Genomic DNA, 15,151 nt, shown 5'->3' with positions numbered 1-15,151 from the left:
GTATGTTGTTTATGGTTACAAAGCAACTTCCATAAAAGCTCCATGAATGTTTTAAACACAAATAAATAATGAAATGAGATTAACATTTTCTTTGTGAACTTTTATTTGTAAAAGGTATTTCATGTATTGTCATTTTGGGTTGAATTTCAAAAACAACATATCATGTATTATATTGCCATAAAATAAAATATAAAAATAGTAATAGCTAACTGCTTTAAATGTAATGTAAATGTATTCATTGCTGTCAATTAGTTTTCAAAATATCCTTTAGGAATGTATTGCCTTATCTTCAGATTCCGGACAGTATTTATGATCTTATTAAAGCACTTTACAATCATTTAGTGTAATACAGACCACTGCTGTCCTCTGCTGCTGGACTAATGTAAGGGTTGCTTAATTAGAAGCACATGTTTTATCCAGAGGACTGTTCTACCAGGGAACAATTGCACCATTGCTGAGGTACTTGCCTTGCTTTCTGAAACTGTCTAGTTATTATTATAATTATTAATGTGAGACTCCGGTAATTGCTCACCTTAATTCAATTATAATAAAATATTGCAATTAATTTCCGTATTTGGAAGTATCTGTGTTTGATAACCAGTTCTAAAACATTAAAACAGTGCTAATCAGAACAGTATTATATTTTTGCTCACCAAAAGAAGTTGATAGTGTAGCACACCGTCCTAACCAGCTGTCACTGAATCTTGTGTATTTAACATAAAGAAAACGAGAGTGTGGGGAAACTTGTGAATTATGCTTTTGTGAGAACAAACAACAAATCAGAAACTAAGGATTTCCAAAGCAGCTTTAATTTAAGAGGCCAGTTTCAGTTACAACTACCCCTCATATGCTCTCATTAGATACTATTCCATGCTGACATGTTAATCAATCGGACCTAAGAAGTGCCCCTGCATTTTAAACCTGGCAAACTCAAGTACAACTCTTTCCAGCCCCCCTAACGTTTGACCTCACAGTGTCAATCAAATCAACATGCCAAAGAACTATCTAGTTAGGTATTGGAGTAACTGACTTGCATCATTTGGATGCAGGATGTCAGAAATGTTTCTATATGCATCGCACAGAAAGTTGTACATACTCTCCTATCATGATAAAAAATGATTTAAGCCATTGCATCAACATCTCTCATCAGGGGGCTAGGGGACCGGATTCTGACATTTGGATTGTTTGCAGTCGGATAATGACCACAGAGTGTAGAGCATTACACTGTTGGATGTGCAAATGCTCAGTAAACTTTTTGGTATTTTGTTACCTATACTGAACAGCAAGCTTAAAGTGTTCATACTGATGTGTTATTGAAATGTTCATAAATATTTTGAAACATTTCATGACTTTTTACTTGTATCTCTACATTTGCTGCTTAAATAGTTCTGTGGTTTACTACCACATTTGCTTGTGGAAACTTGCACACCAGGATCAGTCCGACACTACAGAGAAGTGCCAGACTCCATTTCTCTTTCTGTAGCTTAGATGGTCTTTGCCAAACGTTTCCTGGGACGACTTTCTAAAGCCAGTGCATAGAGCAGGGGTCTCAAACTTAATGTACATGGTGCTGGAGGTAGACTCTGCGTCAAGCTAGGCCGCAGCAACTATTCCAAACAAAAAAAACAAGAACACAACTGATTCAATATTCTCAATCTTTATTATTAACAGTTCTTCAACATGATTGTTTCTTCTGAACATGAACTGTTACTGAAAATTTGAACATTCCTTTCTGAGAACATGAGTGGTTCATATATGGGCTTCTCTTGCCTACTCGTTTTTTTAATTTATTTTTTAATATAGCCTATAGAAATTAAATCATTATGTAAAACTGAAATAATAAATGTTAGGTTGATGCTTGTGTGTGTGTGTGTTTGTGTGTGAAGTGCATGTACAGAAAGAGAATGTAAACCCCGCCTACTTTGATTTGATTGGCCATCTGAGCATTTTTAAGACCACATTTGTTTCGACTGTCTGATATGCCTCTGTTTCTGTCAATCACACGGTGTCAAGCAATTATACTGCATGAGGGTGGACTTGGTGCCGTGGCTTAGTAGGTTAAAGCACCTGTCTAGTAAACAGGAGATACTGGGTTCGAATCCCAGGGGTGCCTTTGGCCGTATTCGTGTGGCTCAAGTCTGTGCACCTTAGCGAGCATGTGATTTTCCCAGAATTGACCACAAACGGTGAAACCAAGGTTTTCTTTGCAGATTTTTCCATTTTCATACCATCCCTCAGCTGTTGTCGGAGGACAGTGTCCAAAGGTAATGCACAGTGGCAGCCAGGCGCCGTGGCTTAGCTGGTCAAAGTGCCTGTCTTGTAAACAGGAGATCCTGGGTTCGAATCCCAGCGGTGCCTGTCCTCTGATACATTTGCTCACTGGGATCTTTCTTGGACAGAGGGCCTCAGCATTTTGAATCATGTTTCAATTGTGCAGAGGCTCGAGGACCTGTCTTTTCTGCCCACAGAGTTTAAAAAGCTTCACACTGCTGGACGTTCAAATGCCCAGAATGAGGCCATTCAAAGGTTGTGGGTTCGAGTCCCACCAGAGATCGTGAATGTTGGTGTTTTGTTTTCTATATACTGCACAGTGTTTCCCGCAGGCAACAGAAAGTTTTTGAGGACTCTTGTTTTCAACGTATTCAAATAAATAATGTCAATCAAGTCAAAAGGCTTGGAATCATACCCGAGAACCGTCATAGAGGTATTTGAGTCACTGGCTTGTATGATGTAGATGCAGAACTTCACATATGTTCATATATGCATCAAATTGAATTGACATTTCTATATAAAATGCAGTGCAAGAAAACGACCATAACATGGAAGGGTCTGACCTGCTAGCTTCCATGATATCCCTCTATCTATGGAGGGTTGGGTCAAAAGGGTAATACATTTGGCTAGTTTTCCATTTTCTCCACGTGCTGGGGTAGAGACGTCGATGCTAACGGGTATGAGGCCATTCAAATTGTTCTCTGTGGTTTATTACCACATTTGCTTACGGAAACTTCTTGGCACTTGCACACAAGGACCGGCCACCACAACAGAGAACTGCCATACTTTGTTTTTCTTTCCGTAGCCTAAATAGATAGATAGATAGATAGATAGACAGACAGATAAATACTTTATTCATCCCCAACAGGGGAAATTCAGGTGTCGAGTAGCATTCCATAAGAAATATACACAGTAAGTACAAGAATTAAGAACAGATAAAAAATAAAAACAAAAACACACTCCGCCCAAGCAATAAATAACGACAAATAATAAATAAATACATAAGTTTAGTTAAGAGTTACTATCAATAGTAATAAAGTGCAAGTCAGCGGCATTCATTGTAAAGTCTTATAGCAGCCGGTACAAAAGATCTCCGGAATCGTTCAGTCGTTCGATTGCTAAGAGAAGCCGATTGCTATGTGTGCTCTTCTGAGCTACCAAAAAGTCATGTAAAGGATGACTGCTGTTGTTGAGGATGGCCTGTGTCATGCTCATCATTCTTCTCTCTGCCAAAACTCCCACAGAGTCCACGCCTCTCCCCAGGACCGACCCACATTTTTTGACCAGTTTATCTAGTCGTTTAGTGTCTCTGACAGTCAGGCAGTTCCCCCAGCACACAACACTGAAAAATATAGCACTGGCAAAAACAGAATGATAAAAAAGGTACAACATATCATTGCAGACATCAAATGATTTGAGTCTTCTGAGAAAGAAGAGTCTGCTCTGACCTTTCTTATGTGCTACATTAGCATGTACGGACCAGTCAAGTTTGTTATCGAGACGGACACCCAGATATTTATAGGTGGGGACCACCTCGATGCTTTCTCCACCGATCAACACAGACGGATGATGAGTCTTCTGCCTTCTAAAGTCCACAATCATCTCCTTTGTTTTAGTTATATTAAGGTTGAGGCCATTGCACCTACTCCAGTGTGTGAAATCCTCAAGTACCCTCCTGTACTCCACCTCGTCCCCTCCCTTCACACATGCCACCACTGTTGTATCATCTGAATATTTTTGGATGTGGCAAGAACTAGACTTATATGCGAAGTCAGTTGTATATAGGGTGAAGAGGAAAGGGGAAAGTACTGTTCCCTGTGGAACTCTGATGTTTGTCATAACAGTTCCAGAGACAGCATTTCCCAGTCTGACATACTGTGGCCGGTTTTCTAAGTAATTCGATATCCACTCAATGAATGTAGAATCCATACCTAATCTCTCGAGTTTCTCTCTAAGGATCAAGGGCTGAATAGTGTTAAATGCACTTGAGAAGTCAAAGAACATTATTCTGACATATCCCCCAGATCCTTCTAAGAAGGACAGAGTCCGATGGAGCAAATACAAGACCGCGTCCTCCACTCCCACATTTTCTTGATATGCGAACTGTAGTGGATCAAGTGCTTGCTGCACTTGGGGTTTCAATAGCCGTAGCAGAAGCCTCTCAAAGGTCTTCATAATCACAGATGTCAGAGCCACTGGTCTATAGTCCTTGACCCCCGCCGGTCTCCCTACTTTGGGCACCGGGACAATGCATGATGCCTTCCACCTAACAGGAACCTGCCCAGTTTGTAGACTTGTGTTAAAAATGGCGTGTAAAGGCACAGCCAACTCTGACGCACAATCCTTTATGACCCGAGGTAAAATTCCATCCGGGCCCGCAGATTTATAAGGGCGCACTCTTCTCATCTCCACCCGCACCTCATCAACACTGAAATAGCCAACAAAAGGTAACAACGCAGCAGAGGTATTATAAATATTCTTTGCTAAAGGTTTCCTGGGTCGCCCTTCCAGGTTCTGCACACATGGCTTGGCGCCGTGGCTTAGTTGGTTAAAGCGCCTGTCTAGTAAACAGGAGATCCTGGGTTCGAATCCCTGCGGTGCCTTTTCCCAGAATTGACCACAAACGGTGAAACCAAGGTTTACTTTGCAGATTTTTCCATTTTCATACCATCCCTCAGCTGTTGTCGGAGGACAGTGTCCAAAGCTAATGCACAGTGGCAGCCAGGTGCCGTGGCTTAGCTGGTCAAAGCGCCTGTCTCGTAAACAGGAGATGCTGGGTTCGAATCCCAGCGGTGCCTGTCCTCTGATATCTTCGCTCACTGGAATCTTTCTTGGACAGAGGGCATCAGCATTTTGAATCATGTTTCAATTGTGCAGAGGCTCGAGGACCTGTCTTTCCTGCCCACAGAGTTTAAAAAGCTTCACACTGCTGGACGTTCAAATGCCCAGAAGAAAAAACATCACGTGGCCCAGAAAGGAAGTCAGACAGGCTCTGTGGCGCATCGGATAGGGCACTGGACTTCTAGATTGTGAAATGAGGCCATTCAAAGGTTGTGGGTTCGAGTCCCACCAGAGTCGTGAATGTTGGTGCTTTGTTTTCTATATACTGCACAGTGTTTCCCGCAGGCAACAGAAAGTTTTTGAGGACTCTTGTTTTCAACGTATTCAAATAAATAATGTCAATCAAGTCAAAAGGCTTGGAATCATACCCGAGAACCGTCATAGAGGTATTTGAGTCACTGGCTTGTATCATGTAGATGCAGAACTTCACATATGTTCATATATGCATCAAATTGAATTGACATTTCTATATAAAATGCAGTGCAAGAAAACGACCATAACATGGAAGGGTCTGACCTGCTAGCTTCCATGATATCCCTCTATCTATGTAGGGTTGGGTCAAAAGGGTGATACATTTGGCTAGTTTTCCATTTTCTCCACGTGCTGGGATAGAGACGTCGATGCTAACGGGTATGAGGCCATTCAAATTGTTCTCTGTGGTTTACTACCACATTTGCTTACGGAAACTTCTTGGCACTTGCACACAAGGACCGGCCACCACAACAGAGAAGTGCCATACTTTGTTTTTCTTTCCGTAGCCTAAATGGTCGTTGCTAAAGGTTTCCTGGGTCGCCCTTCCAGGTTCTTCACACAGGGCTTGGCGCCGTGGCTTAGTTGGTTAAAGCGCCTGTCTAGTAAACAGGAGATCCTGGGTTCGAATCCCAGCGGTGCCTTTGGCGAAACTCATGTGGCTCAAGTCTGTGCACCTTAGCGAGCATGTGATTTTCCCAGAATTGACCAAAAACGGTGAAACCAAGGTTTTCTTTGCAGATTTTTCCATTTTCATACCATCCCTCAGCTGTTGTCGGAGGACAGTGTCCAAAGCTAATGCGCTGTGGCAGCCAGGCGCTGTGGCTTAGCTGGTCAAAGCGCCTGTCTCGTAAACAAGAGATCCTGGGTTCGAATCCCAGCTGTGCCTGTCCTCTGATACCTTTGCTCACTGGAATCTTTCTTGGACAGAGGGCATCAGCATTTTGAATCATGTTTCAATTGTGCAGAGGCTCGAGGACCTGTCTTTTCTGCCCACAAAGTTTAAAAAGCTTCACACTGCTGGACGTTCAAATGCCCAGAAGAATAGCCATCACGTGGCCAATACATGTAACCAGCCAGGCTCTGTAGCGCAATGGATAGCGCATTGGACTTCTAGATTGTGAAATGAGGCCATTCAAAGGTTGTGGGTTCGAGTCCCACCAGAGTCGTAAATGTTGGTGTTTTGTTTTCTATATACTGCACAGTGTTTCCCGCAGGCAACAGAAAGTTTTTGAGGACTCTTGTTTTCAACGTATTCAAATAAATAATGTCAATCAAGTCAAAAGGCTTGGAATCATACCCGAGAACCGTCATAGAGGTATTTGAGTCACTGGCTTGTATCATGTAGATGCAGAACTTCACATATGTTCATATATGCATCAAATTGAATTGACATTTCTATATAAAATGCAGTGCAAGAAAACGACCATAACATGGAAGGGTCAGACCTGCTAGCTTCCATGATATCCCTCTATCTATGTAGGGTTGGGTCAAAAGGGTGATACATTTGGCTAGTTTTCCATTTTCTCCACGTGCTGGGGTAGAGACGTCGATGCTAACGGGTATGAGGCCATTCAAATTGTTCTCTGTGGTTTACTACCACATTTGCTTACGGAAACTTCTTGGCACTTGCACACAAGGACCGGCCACCACAACAGAGAAGTGCCATACTTTGTTTTTCTTTCCGTAGCCTAAATAGTCGTTGCTAAAGGTTTCCTAGGTCACCCTTCCAGGTTCCCCACACAGGGCTTGGCGCCATGGCTTAGTTGGTTAAAGCGCCTGTCTAGTAAACAGGAGATCCTGGGTTCGAATCCCAGCGGTGCCTTTGGCGAAACTCATGTGGCTAAAGTCTGTGCACCTTAGCGAGCATGTGATTTTCCCAGAATTGAACAAAAACGGTGAAACCGAGGTTTTCTTTGCAGATTTTTCCATTTTCATACCATCCCTCAGCTGTTGTCGGAGGACAGAGTCCAAAGCTAAAGCGCAGTGGCAGCCAGGCGCCGTGGCTTAGCTGGTCAAAGCGCCTGTCTCGTAAACAGGAGATCCTGGGTTCGAATCCCAGCGGTGCCTCTCCACTGATACCTTTGCTCACTGGAATCTTTCTTGGACAGAGGGCATCAGCTTTTTGAATCATGTTTCAATTGTGCAGAGGCTCGAGGACCTGTCTTTTCTGCCCACAAAGTTTAAAAAGCTTCACACTGTTGGACGTTCAAATGCCCAGAAGAAAAACCATCACGTGGCCAATACATGCAACCAGCCAGGCTCTGTAGCGCAATGGATAGCGCATTGGACTTCTAGATTGTGAAATGAGGCCATTCAAAGGTTGTGGGTTCGAGTCCCACCAGAGTCGTAAATGTTGGTGTTTTGTTTTCTATATACCGCACAGTGTTTCCCGCAGGCAACAGAAAGTTTTTGAGGACTCTTGTTTTCAACGTATTCAAATAAATAATGTCAATCAAGTCAAAAGGCTTGGAATCATACCCGAGAACCGTCATAGAGGTATTTGAGTCACTGGCTTGTATCATGTAGATGCAGAACTTCACATATGTTCATATATGCATCAAATTGAATTGACATTTCTATATAAAATGCAGTGCAAAAAAACGACCATAACATGGAAGGGTCAGACCTGCTAGCTTCCATGATATCCCTCTATCTATGTAGGGTTGGGTCAAAAGGGTGATACATTTGGCTAGTTTTCCATTTTCTCCACGTGCTGGGGTAGAGACGTCGATGCTAACGGGTATGAGGCCATTCAAATTGTTCTCTGTGGTTTACTACCACATTTGCTTACGGAAACTTCTTGGCACTTGCACACAAGGACCGGCCACCACAACAGAGAAGTGCCATACTTTGTTTTTCTTTCCGTAGCCTAAACAGTCGTTGCTAAAGGTTTCCTAGGTCACCCTTCCAGGTTCCTCACACAGTGCTTGGCGCCGTGGCTTAGTTGGTTAAAGCGCCTGTCTAGTAAACAGGAGATCCTGGGTTCGAATCCCAGCGGTGCCTTTGGCGAAACTCATGTGGCTCAAGTCTGTGCACCTTAGCGAGCATGTGATTTTCCCAGAATTGACCAAAAACGGTGAAACCGAGGTTTTCTTTGCAGATTTTTCCATTTTCATACCATCCCTCAGCTGTTGTCGGAGGACAGTGTCCAAAGCTCAAGCGCAGTGGCAGCCAGGTGCCGTGGCTTAGCTGGTCAAAGCGCCTGTCTCGTAAACAGGAGATCCTGGGTTCGAATCCCAGCGGTGCCTCTCCACTGATACCTTTGCTCACTGGAATCTTTCTTGGACAGAGGGCATCAGCATTTTGAATCATGTTTCAATTGTGCAGAGGCTCGAGGACCTGTCTTTTCTGCCCACAAAGTTTAAAAAGCTTCACACTGTTGGACGTTCAAATGCCCAGAAGAAAAAACATCACGTGGCCCAGACAGGAAGTCAGACAGGCTCTTTGGCGCAATGGATAGCGCATTGGACTTCTAGATTGTGAAATGAGGTCGTTCAAAGGTTGTGGGTTCGAGTCCCACCAGAGTCGTAAATGTTGGTGTTTTTTTTTCTATATACTGCACAGTGTTTCCCGCAGGCAACAGAAAGTTTTTGAGGACTCTTGTTTTCAACGTATTCAAATAAATAATGTCAATCAAGTCAAAAGGCTTGGAATCATACCCGAGAACCGTCATAGAGGTATTTGAGTCACTGGCTTGTATCATGTAGATGCAGAACTTCACATATGTTCATATATGCATCAAATTGAATTGACATTTCTATATAAAATGCAGTGCAAGAAAACGACCATAACATGGAAGGGTCAGACCTGCTAGCTTCCATGATATCCCTCTATCTATGTAGGGTTGGGTCAAAAGGGTGATACATTTGGCTAGTTTTCCATTTTCTCCACGTGCTGGGGTAGAGACGTCGATGCTAACGGGTATGAGGCCATTCAAATTGTTCTCTGTGGTTTACTACCACATTTGCCTTCGGAAACTTCTTGGCACTTGCACACATGGACCGGCCACCACAACAGAGAAGTGCCATACTTTGTTTTTCTTTCCGTAGCCTAAATGGTCTTTGCTAAAGGTTTCCTGGGTCGCCCTTCCAGGTTCATCACACAGGGCTTGGCGCCGTGGCTTAGTTGGTTAAAGCGCCTGTCTAGTAAACTGGAGATCCTGGGTTCGAATCCCAGCGTTGCCTTTGGCGAAACTCATGTGGCTCAAGTCTGTGCACCTTAGCGAGCATGTGATTTTCCCAGAATTGACCAAAAACGGTGAAACCGAGGTTTTCTTTGCAGATTTTTCCATTTTCATACCATCCCTCAGCTGTTGTCGGAGGACAGTGTCCAAAGCTAATGCGCAGTGGCAGCCAGGCGCCATGGCTTAGCTGGTCAAAGCCCCTGTCTCGTAAACAGGAGATCCTGGGTTCGAATCCCAGCGGTGCCTGTCCTCTGATACCTTTCCTCACTGGAACCTTTCTTGGACAGAGGGCATCAGCATTTTGAATCATGTTTCAATTGTGCAGAGGCTCGAGGACCTGTCTTTCCTGCCCACAAAGTTTAAAAAGCTTCACACTGCTGGACGTTCAAATGCCCAGAAGAAAAAAAATCACGTGGCCCAGACAGGAAGTCAGACAGGCTCTGTGGCGCAATGGATAGCGCGTTGGACTTCTAGATTGTGAAATGATGCCATTCAAAGGTTGTGGGTTCGAGTCCCACCAGAGTCGTAAATGTTGGTGTTTTTTTTCTATATACTGCACAGTGTTTCCCGCAGGCAACAGAAAGTTTTTGAGGACTCTTGTTTTCAACGTATTCAAATAAATAATGTCAATCAAGTCAAAAGGCTTGGAATCATACCCGAGAACCGTCATAGAGGTATTTGAGTCACTGGCTTGTATCATGTAGATGCAGAACTTCACATATGTTCATATATGCATCAAATTGAATTGACATTTCTATATAAAATGCAGTGCAAGAAAACGACCATAACATGGAAGGGTCAGACCTGCTAGCTTCCATGATATCCCTCTATCTATGTAGGGTTGGGTCAAAAGGGTGATACATTTGGCTAGTTTTCCATTTTCTCCACGTGCTGGGGTAGAGACGTCGATGCTAACGGGTATGAGGCCATTCAAATTGTTCTCTGTGGTTTACTACCACATTTGCCTTCGGAAACTTCTTGGCACTTGCACACATGGACCGGCCACCACAACAGAGAAGTGCCATACTTTGTTTTTCTTTCCGTAGCCTAAATGGTCTTTGCTAAAGGTTTCCTGGGTCGCCCTTCCAGGTTCATCACACAGGGCTTGGCGCCGTGGCTTAGTTGGTTAAAGCGCCTGTCTAGTAAACTGGAGATCCTGGGTTCGAATCCCAGCGGTACCTTTGGCGAAACTCATGTGGCTCAAGTCTGTGCACCTTAGCGAGCATGTGATTTTCCCAGAATTGACCAAAAACGGTGAAACCGAGGTTTTCTTTGCAGATTTTTCCATTTTCATACCATCCCTCAGCTGTTGTCGGAGGACAGTGTCCAAAGCTAATGCGCAGTGGCAGCCAGGCGCCGTGGCTTAGCTGGTCAAAGCGCCTGTCTCGTAAACAGGAGATCCTGGGTTCGAATCCCAGCGGTGCCTGTCCTCTGATACCTTTGCTCACTGGAACCTTTCTTGGACAGAGGGCATCAGCATTTTGAATCATGTTTCAATTGTGCAGAGGCTCGAGGACCTGTCTTTCCTGCCCACAAAGTTTAAAAAGCTTCACACTGCTGGACGTTCAAATGCCCAGAAGAAAAAACATCACGTGGCCCAGACAGGAAGTCAGACAGGCTCTGTGGCGCAATGGATAGCGCGTTGGACTTCTAGATTGTGAAATGATGCCATTCAAAGGTTGTGGGTTCGAGTCCCACCAGAGTCGTAAATGTTGGTGTTTTTTTTTCTATATACTGCACAGTGTTTCCCGCAGGCAACAGAAAGTTTTTGAGGACTCTTGTTTTCAACGTATTCAAATAAATAATGTCAATCAAGTCAAAAGGCTTGGAATCATACCCGAGAGGTATTTGAGTCACTGGCTTGTATCATGTAGATGCAGAACTTCACATATGTTCATATATGCATCAAATTGAATTGACCTTTCTATATAAAATGCAGTGCAAGAAAACGACCATAACATGGAAGGGTCTGACCTGCTAGCTTCCATGATATCCCTCTATCTATGTAGGGTTGGGTCAAAAGGGTGATACATTTGGATAGTTTTCCATTTTCTCCACGTGCTGGGGTAGAGACGTCGATGCTAACGGGTATGAGGCCATTCAAATTGTTCTCTGTGGTTTACTACCACATTTGCTTACGGAAACTTCTTGGCACTTGCACACAAGGACCGGCCACCACAACAGAGAAGTGCCATACTTTGTTTTTCTTTCCGTAGCCTAAATGGCCGTTGCTAAAGGTTTCCTAGGTCACCCTTCCAGGTTCCTCACACAGGGCTTGGCGCCGTGGCTTAGTTGGTTAAAGCGCCTGTCTAGTAAACAGGAGATCCTGGGTTTGAATCCCAGCAGTGCCTTTGGCGAAACTCATGTGGCTAAAGTCTGTGCACCTTAGCGAGCATGTGATTTTCCCAGAATTGACCAAAAACGGTGAAACCGAGGTTTTCTTTGCAGATTTTTCCATTTTCATACCATCCCTCAGCTGTTGTCGGAGGACAGTGTCCAAAGCTCAAGCGCAGTGGCAGCCAGGCGCTGTGGCTTAGCTGGTCAAAGCGCCTGTCTCGTAAACAGGAGATCCTGGGTTCAAATCCCAGCGGTGCCTCTCCACTGATACCTTTGCTCACTGGAATCTTTCTTGGACAGAGGGCATCAGCATTTTGAATCATGTTTCAATTGTGCAGAGGCTCGAGGACCTGTCTTTCCTGCCCACAGAGTTTAAAAAGCTTCACACTGCTGGACGTTCAAATGCCCAGAAGAAAAAACATCACGTGGCCCAGACAGGAAGTCAGACAGGCTCTGTGGCGCAATGGATAGCGCGTTGGACTTCTAGATTGTGTAATGAGGCCATTCAAAGGTTGTGGGTTCGAGTCGAGAATGTTGGTGTTTTGTTTTCTATATACTGCACAGTGTTTCCCGCAGGCAACAGAAAGTTTTTGAGGACTCTTGTTTTCAACGTATTCAATTAAATAATGTCAATCAAGACAAAAGGCTTGGAATCATACCCGATAACCGTCATAGAGGTATTTGAGTCACTGTCTTGTATCATGTAGATGCAGAACTTCACATATGTTCATATATGCATCAAATTGAATTGACATTTCTATATAAAATGCAGTGCAAGAAAACGACCATAACATGGAAGGGTCTGACCTGCTAGCTTCCATGATATCCCTCTATCTATGTAGGGTTGGGTCAAAAGGGTGATACATTTGGATAGTTTTCCATTTTCTCCACGTGCTGGGGTAGAGACGTCGATGCTAACGGGTATGAGGCCATTCAAATTGTTCTCTGTGGTTTACTACCACATTTGCTTACGGAAACTTCTTGGCACTTGCACACAAGGACCGGCCACCACAACAGAGAAGTGCCATACTTTGTTTTTCTTTCCGTAGCCTAAATGGCCGTTGCTAAAGGTTTCCTAGGTCACCCTTCCAGGTTCCTCACACAGGGCTTGGCGCTGTGGCTTAGTTGGTTAAAGCGCCTCTCTAGTAAACAGGAGATCCTGGGTTTGAATCCCAGCGGTGCCTTTGGCGAAACTCATGTGGCTAAAGTCTGTGCACCTTAGCAAGCATGTGATTTTCCCAGAATTGACCAAAAACGGTGAAACCGAGGTTTTCTTTGCAGATTTTTCCATTTTCATACCATCCCTCAGCTGTTGTCGGAGGACAGTGTCCAAAGCTCAAGCGCAGTGGCAGCCAGGCGCCGTGGCTTAGCTGGTCAAAGCGCCTGTCTCGTAAACAGGAGATCCTGGGTTTGAATCCCAGCGGTGCCTCTCCACTGATACCTTTGCTCACTGGAATCTTTCTTGGACAGAGGGCATCAGCATTTTGAATCATGTTTCAATTGTGCAGAGGCTCGAGGACCTGTCTTTTCTGCCCACAAAGTTTAAAAAGCTTCACACTGCTGGACGTTCAAATGCCCAGAAGAAAAACCATCACGTGGCCAATACATGCAACCAGCCAGGCTCTGTGGCGCAATGGATAGCGCATTGGACTTCTAGATTGTGAAATGAGGCCATTCAAAGGTTGTGGGTTCGAGTCCCACCAGAGTCGTAAATGTTGGTGTTTTGTTTTCTATATACTGCACAGTGTTTCCCGCAGGCAACAGAAAGTTTTTGAGGACTCTTGTTTTCAACGTATTCAATTAAATAATGTCAATCAAGACAAAAGGCTTGGAATCATACCCGATAACCGTCATAGAGGTATTTGAGTCACTGTCTTGTATCATGTAGATGCAGAACTTCACATATGTTCATATATGCATCAAATTGAATTGACATTTCTATATAAAATGCAGTGCAAGAAAACGACCATAACATGGAAGGGTCTGACCTGCTAGCTTCCATGATATCCCTCTATCTATGTAGGGTTGGGTCAAAAGGGTGATACATTTGGCTAGTTTTCCATTTTCTCCACGTGCTGGGGTAGAGACGTCGATGCTAACGGGTATGAGGCCATTCAAATTGCTCTCTGTGGTTTACTACCACATTTGCTTACGGAAACTTCTTGGCACTTGTACACATGGACCGGCCACCACAACAGAGAAGTGCCATACTTTGTTTTTCTTTCCGTAGCCTAAATGGTCTTTGCTAAAGGTTTCATGGGTCGCCCTTCCAGTTTCCTCACACAGGGCTTGGCGCCGTGGCTTAGTTGGTTAAAGCGCCTGTCTAGTAAACAGGAGGTCCTGGGTTCGAATCCCAGCGGTGCCTTTGGCGAAACTCATGTGGCTCAAGTCTGTGCACCTTAGCGAGCATGTGATTTTCCCAGAATTGACCAAAAACGGTGAAACCGAGGTTTTCTTTGCAGATTTTTCCATTTTCATACCATCCCTCAGCTGTTGTCGGAGGACAGTGTCCAAAGCTCAAGCGCAGTGGCAGCCAGGCGCCGTGGCTTAGCTGGTCAAAGCGCCTGTCTCGTAAACAGGAGATCCTGGGTTCGAATCCCAGCGGTGCCTCTCCACTGATACCTTTGCTCACTGGAATCTTTCTTGGACAGAGGGCATCAGCATTTTGAATCATGTTTCAATTGTGCAGAGGCTCGAGGACCTGTCTTTTCTGCCCACAAAGTTTAAAAAGCTTCACACTGCTGGACGTTCAAATGCCCAGAAGAAAAAAAATCACGTGGCCCAGACAGGAAGTCAGACAGGCTCTGTGGCGCAATGGATAGCGCGTTGGACTTCTAGATTGTGAAATGATGCCATTCAAAGGTTGTGGGTTCGAGTCCCACCAGAGTCGTAAATGTTGGTGTTTTTTTTCTATATACTGCACAGTGTTTCCCGCAGGCAACAGAAAGTTTTTGAGGACTCTTGTTTTCAACGTATTCAAATAAATAATGTCAATCAAGTCAAAAGGCTTGGAATCATACCCGAGAACCGTCATAGAGGTATTTGAGTCACTGGCTTGTATCATGTAGATGCAGAACTTCACATATGTTCATATATGCATCAAATTGAATTGACATTTCTATATAAAATGCAGTGCAAGAAAATGACCATAACATGGAAGGGTCAGACCTGCTAGCTTCCATGATATCCCTCTATCTATGTAGGGTTGGGTCAAAAGGGTGATACATTTGGCTAGTTTTCCATTTTCTCCACGTGCTGGGGTAGAGA

The 15,151-nt window shown here is 44.2% G+C and overlaps 26 non-coding genes across 26 annotated transcripts; all 26 read left to right on the top strand.

Annotated features, from left to right (window-relative positions):
- Positions 1–2,039: 2,039 nt before the first annotated feature.
- trnat-agu (transfer RNA threonine (anticodon AGU)) lies at positions 2,040–2,113 on the top strand. The gene has a single exon. It is a non-coding gene; the product is annotated as a tRNA-Thr (tRNA).
- Positions 2,114–2,284: 171 nt separating this feature from the next.
- On the top strand, positions 2,285–2,358 carry trnat-ugu (transfer RNA threonine (anticodon UGU)). Its single transcript has one exon. It is a non-coding gene; the product is annotated as a tRNA-Thr (tRNA).
- A 2,442-nt stretch (positions 2,359–4,800) lies between these two features.
- trnat-agu (transfer RNA threonine (anticodon AGU)) lies at positions 4,801–4,874 on the top strand. The gene has a single exon. It is a non-coding gene; the product is annotated as a tRNA-Thr (tRNA).
- Positions 4,875–4,995: 121 nt separating this feature from the next.
- trnat-cgu (transfer RNA threonine (anticodon CGU)) lies at positions 4,996–5,069 on the top strand. The gene has a single exon. It is a non-coding gene; the product is annotated as a tRNA-Thr (tRNA).
- Positions 5,070–5,931: 862 nt separating this feature from the next.
- trnat-agu (transfer RNA threonine (anticodon AGU)) lies at positions 5,932–6,005 on the top strand. The gene has a single exon. It is a non-coding gene; the product is annotated as a tRNA-Thr (tRNA).
- A 171-nt stretch (positions 6,006–6,176) lies between these two features.
- trnat-cgu (transfer RNA threonine (anticodon CGU)) lies at positions 6,177–6,250 on the top strand. The gene has a single exon. It is a non-coding gene; the product is annotated as a tRNA-Thr (tRNA).
- Positions 6,251–6,440: 190 nt separating this feature from the next.
- Positions 6,441–6,530, top strand: trnar-ucu (transfer RNA arginine (anticodon UCU)). Its single transcript is given in 2 exon segments — positions 6,441–6,477; positions 6,495–6,530. It is a non-coding gene; the product is annotated as a tRNA-Arg (tRNA).
- Positions 6,531–7,112: 582 nt separating this feature from the next.
- trnat-agu (transfer RNA threonine (anticodon AGU)) lies at positions 7,113–7,186 on the top strand. The gene has a single exon. It is a non-coding gene; the product is annotated as a tRNA-Thr (tRNA).
- A 171-nt stretch (positions 7,187–7,357) lies between these two features.
- trnat-cgu (transfer RNA threonine (anticodon CGU)) lies at positions 7,358–7,431 on the top strand. The gene has a single exon. It is a non-coding gene; the product is annotated as a tRNA-Thr (tRNA).
- Positions 7,432–7,621: 190 nt separating this feature from the next.
- Positions 7,622–7,711, top strand: trnar-ucu (transfer RNA arginine (anticodon UCU)). The gene is given in 2 exon segments: positions 7,622–7,658; positions 7,676–7,711. It is a non-coding gene; the product is annotated as a tRNA-Arg (tRNA).
- Positions 7,712–8,293: 582 nt separating this feature from the next.
- trnat-agu (transfer RNA threonine (anticodon AGU)) lies at positions 8,294–8,367 on the top strand. Its single transcript has one exon. It is a non-coding gene; the product is annotated as a tRNA-Thr (tRNA).
- A 171-nt stretch (positions 8,368–8,538) lies between these two features.
- Positions 8,539–8,612, top strand: trnat-cgu (transfer RNA threonine (anticodon CGU)). The gene has a single exon. It is a non-coding gene; the product is annotated as a tRNA-Thr (tRNA).
- An 862-nt stretch (positions 8,613–9,474) lies between these two features.
- Positions 9,475–9,548, top strand: trnat-agu (transfer RNA threonine (anticodon AGU)). The gene has a single exon. It is a non-coding gene; the product is annotated as a tRNA-Thr (tRNA).
- A 171-nt stretch (positions 9,549–9,719) lies between these two features.
- Positions 9,720–9,793, top strand: trnat-cgu (transfer RNA threonine (anticodon CGU)). Its single transcript has one exon. It is a non-coding gene; the product is annotated as a tRNA-Thr (tRNA).
- Positions 9,794–9,983: 190 nt separating this feature from the next.
- On the top strand, positions 9,984–10,073 carry trnar-ucu (transfer RNA arginine (anticodon UCU)). The gene is given in 2 exon segments: positions 9,984–10,020; positions 10,038–10,073. It is a non-coding gene; the product is annotated as a tRNA-Arg (tRNA).
- A 581-nt stretch (positions 10,074–10,654) lies between these two features.
- On the top strand, positions 10,655–10,728 carry trnat-agu (transfer RNA threonine (anticodon AGU)). Its single transcript has one exon. It is a non-coding gene; the product is annotated as a tRNA-Thr (tRNA).
- A 171-nt stretch (positions 10,729–10,899) lies between these two features.
- On the top strand, positions 10,900–10,973 carry trnat-cgu (transfer RNA threonine (anticodon CGU)). Its single transcript has one exon. It is a non-coding gene; the product is annotated as a tRNA-Thr (tRNA).
- A 190-nt stretch (positions 10,974–11,163) lies between these two features.
- Positions 11,164–11,253, top strand: trnar-ucu (transfer RNA arginine (anticodon UCU)). Its single transcript is given in 2 exon segments — positions 11,164–11,200; positions 11,218–11,253. It is a non-coding gene; the product is annotated as a tRNA-Arg (tRNA).
- Positions 11,254–11,824: 571 nt separating this feature from the next.
- On the top strand, positions 11,825–11,898 carry trnat-agu (transfer RNA threonine (anticodon AGU)). Its single transcript has one exon. It is a non-coding gene; the product is annotated as a tRNA-Thr (tRNA).
- A 171-nt stretch (positions 11,899–12,069) lies between these two features.
- On the top strand, positions 12,070–12,143 carry trnat-cgu (transfer RNA threonine (anticodon CGU)). The gene has a single exon. It is a non-coding gene; the product is annotated as a tRNA-Thr (tRNA).
- An 851-nt stretch (positions 12,144–12,994) lies between these two features.
- On the top strand, positions 12,995–13,068 carry trnat-agu (transfer RNA threonine (anticodon AGU)). The gene has a single exon. It is a non-coding gene; the product is annotated as a tRNA-Thr (tRNA).
- Positions 13,069–13,239: 171 nt separating this feature from the next.
- trnat-cgu (transfer RNA threonine (anticodon CGU)) lies at positions 13,240–13,313 on the top strand. The gene has a single exon. It is a non-coding gene; the product is annotated as a tRNA-Thr (tRNA).
- Positions 13,314–13,503: 190 nt separating this feature from the next.
- On the top strand, positions 13,504–13,593 carry trnar-ucu (transfer RNA arginine (anticodon UCU)). The gene is given in 2 exon segments: positions 13,504–13,540; positions 13,558–13,593. It is a non-coding gene; the product is annotated as a tRNA-Arg (tRNA).
- A 582-nt stretch (positions 13,594–14,175) lies between these two features.
- Positions 14,176–14,249, top strand: trnat-agu (transfer RNA threonine (anticodon AGU)). The gene has a single exon. It is a non-coding gene; the product is annotated as a tRNA-Thr (tRNA).
- Positions 14,250–14,420: 171 nt separating this feature from the next.
- trnat-cgu (transfer RNA threonine (anticodon CGU)) lies at positions 14,421–14,494 on the top strand. The gene has a single exon. It is a non-coding gene; the product is annotated as a tRNA-Thr (tRNA).
- Positions 14,495–14,684: 190 nt separating this feature from the next.
- On the top strand, positions 14,685–14,774 carry trnar-ucu (transfer RNA arginine (anticodon UCU)). The gene is given in 2 exon segments: positions 14,685–14,721; positions 14,739–14,774. It is a non-coding gene; the product is annotated as a tRNA-Arg (tRNA).
- The last annotated feature ends 377 nt before the right edge of the window (positions 14,775–15,151 follow it).

Source organism: Pseudorasbora parva, chromosome 8 (genome assembly GCF_024679245.1).
Source record: "Pseudorasbora parva isolate DD20220531a chromosome 8, ASM2467924v1, whole genome shotgun sequence".
NCBI classification, from domain to species: domain Eukaryota; kingdom Metazoa; phylum Chordata; class Actinopteri; order Cypriniformes; family Gobionidae; genus Pseudorasbora; species Pseudorasbora parva.
This window is presented reverse-complemented; position numbering and strand designations above follow the sequence as displayed.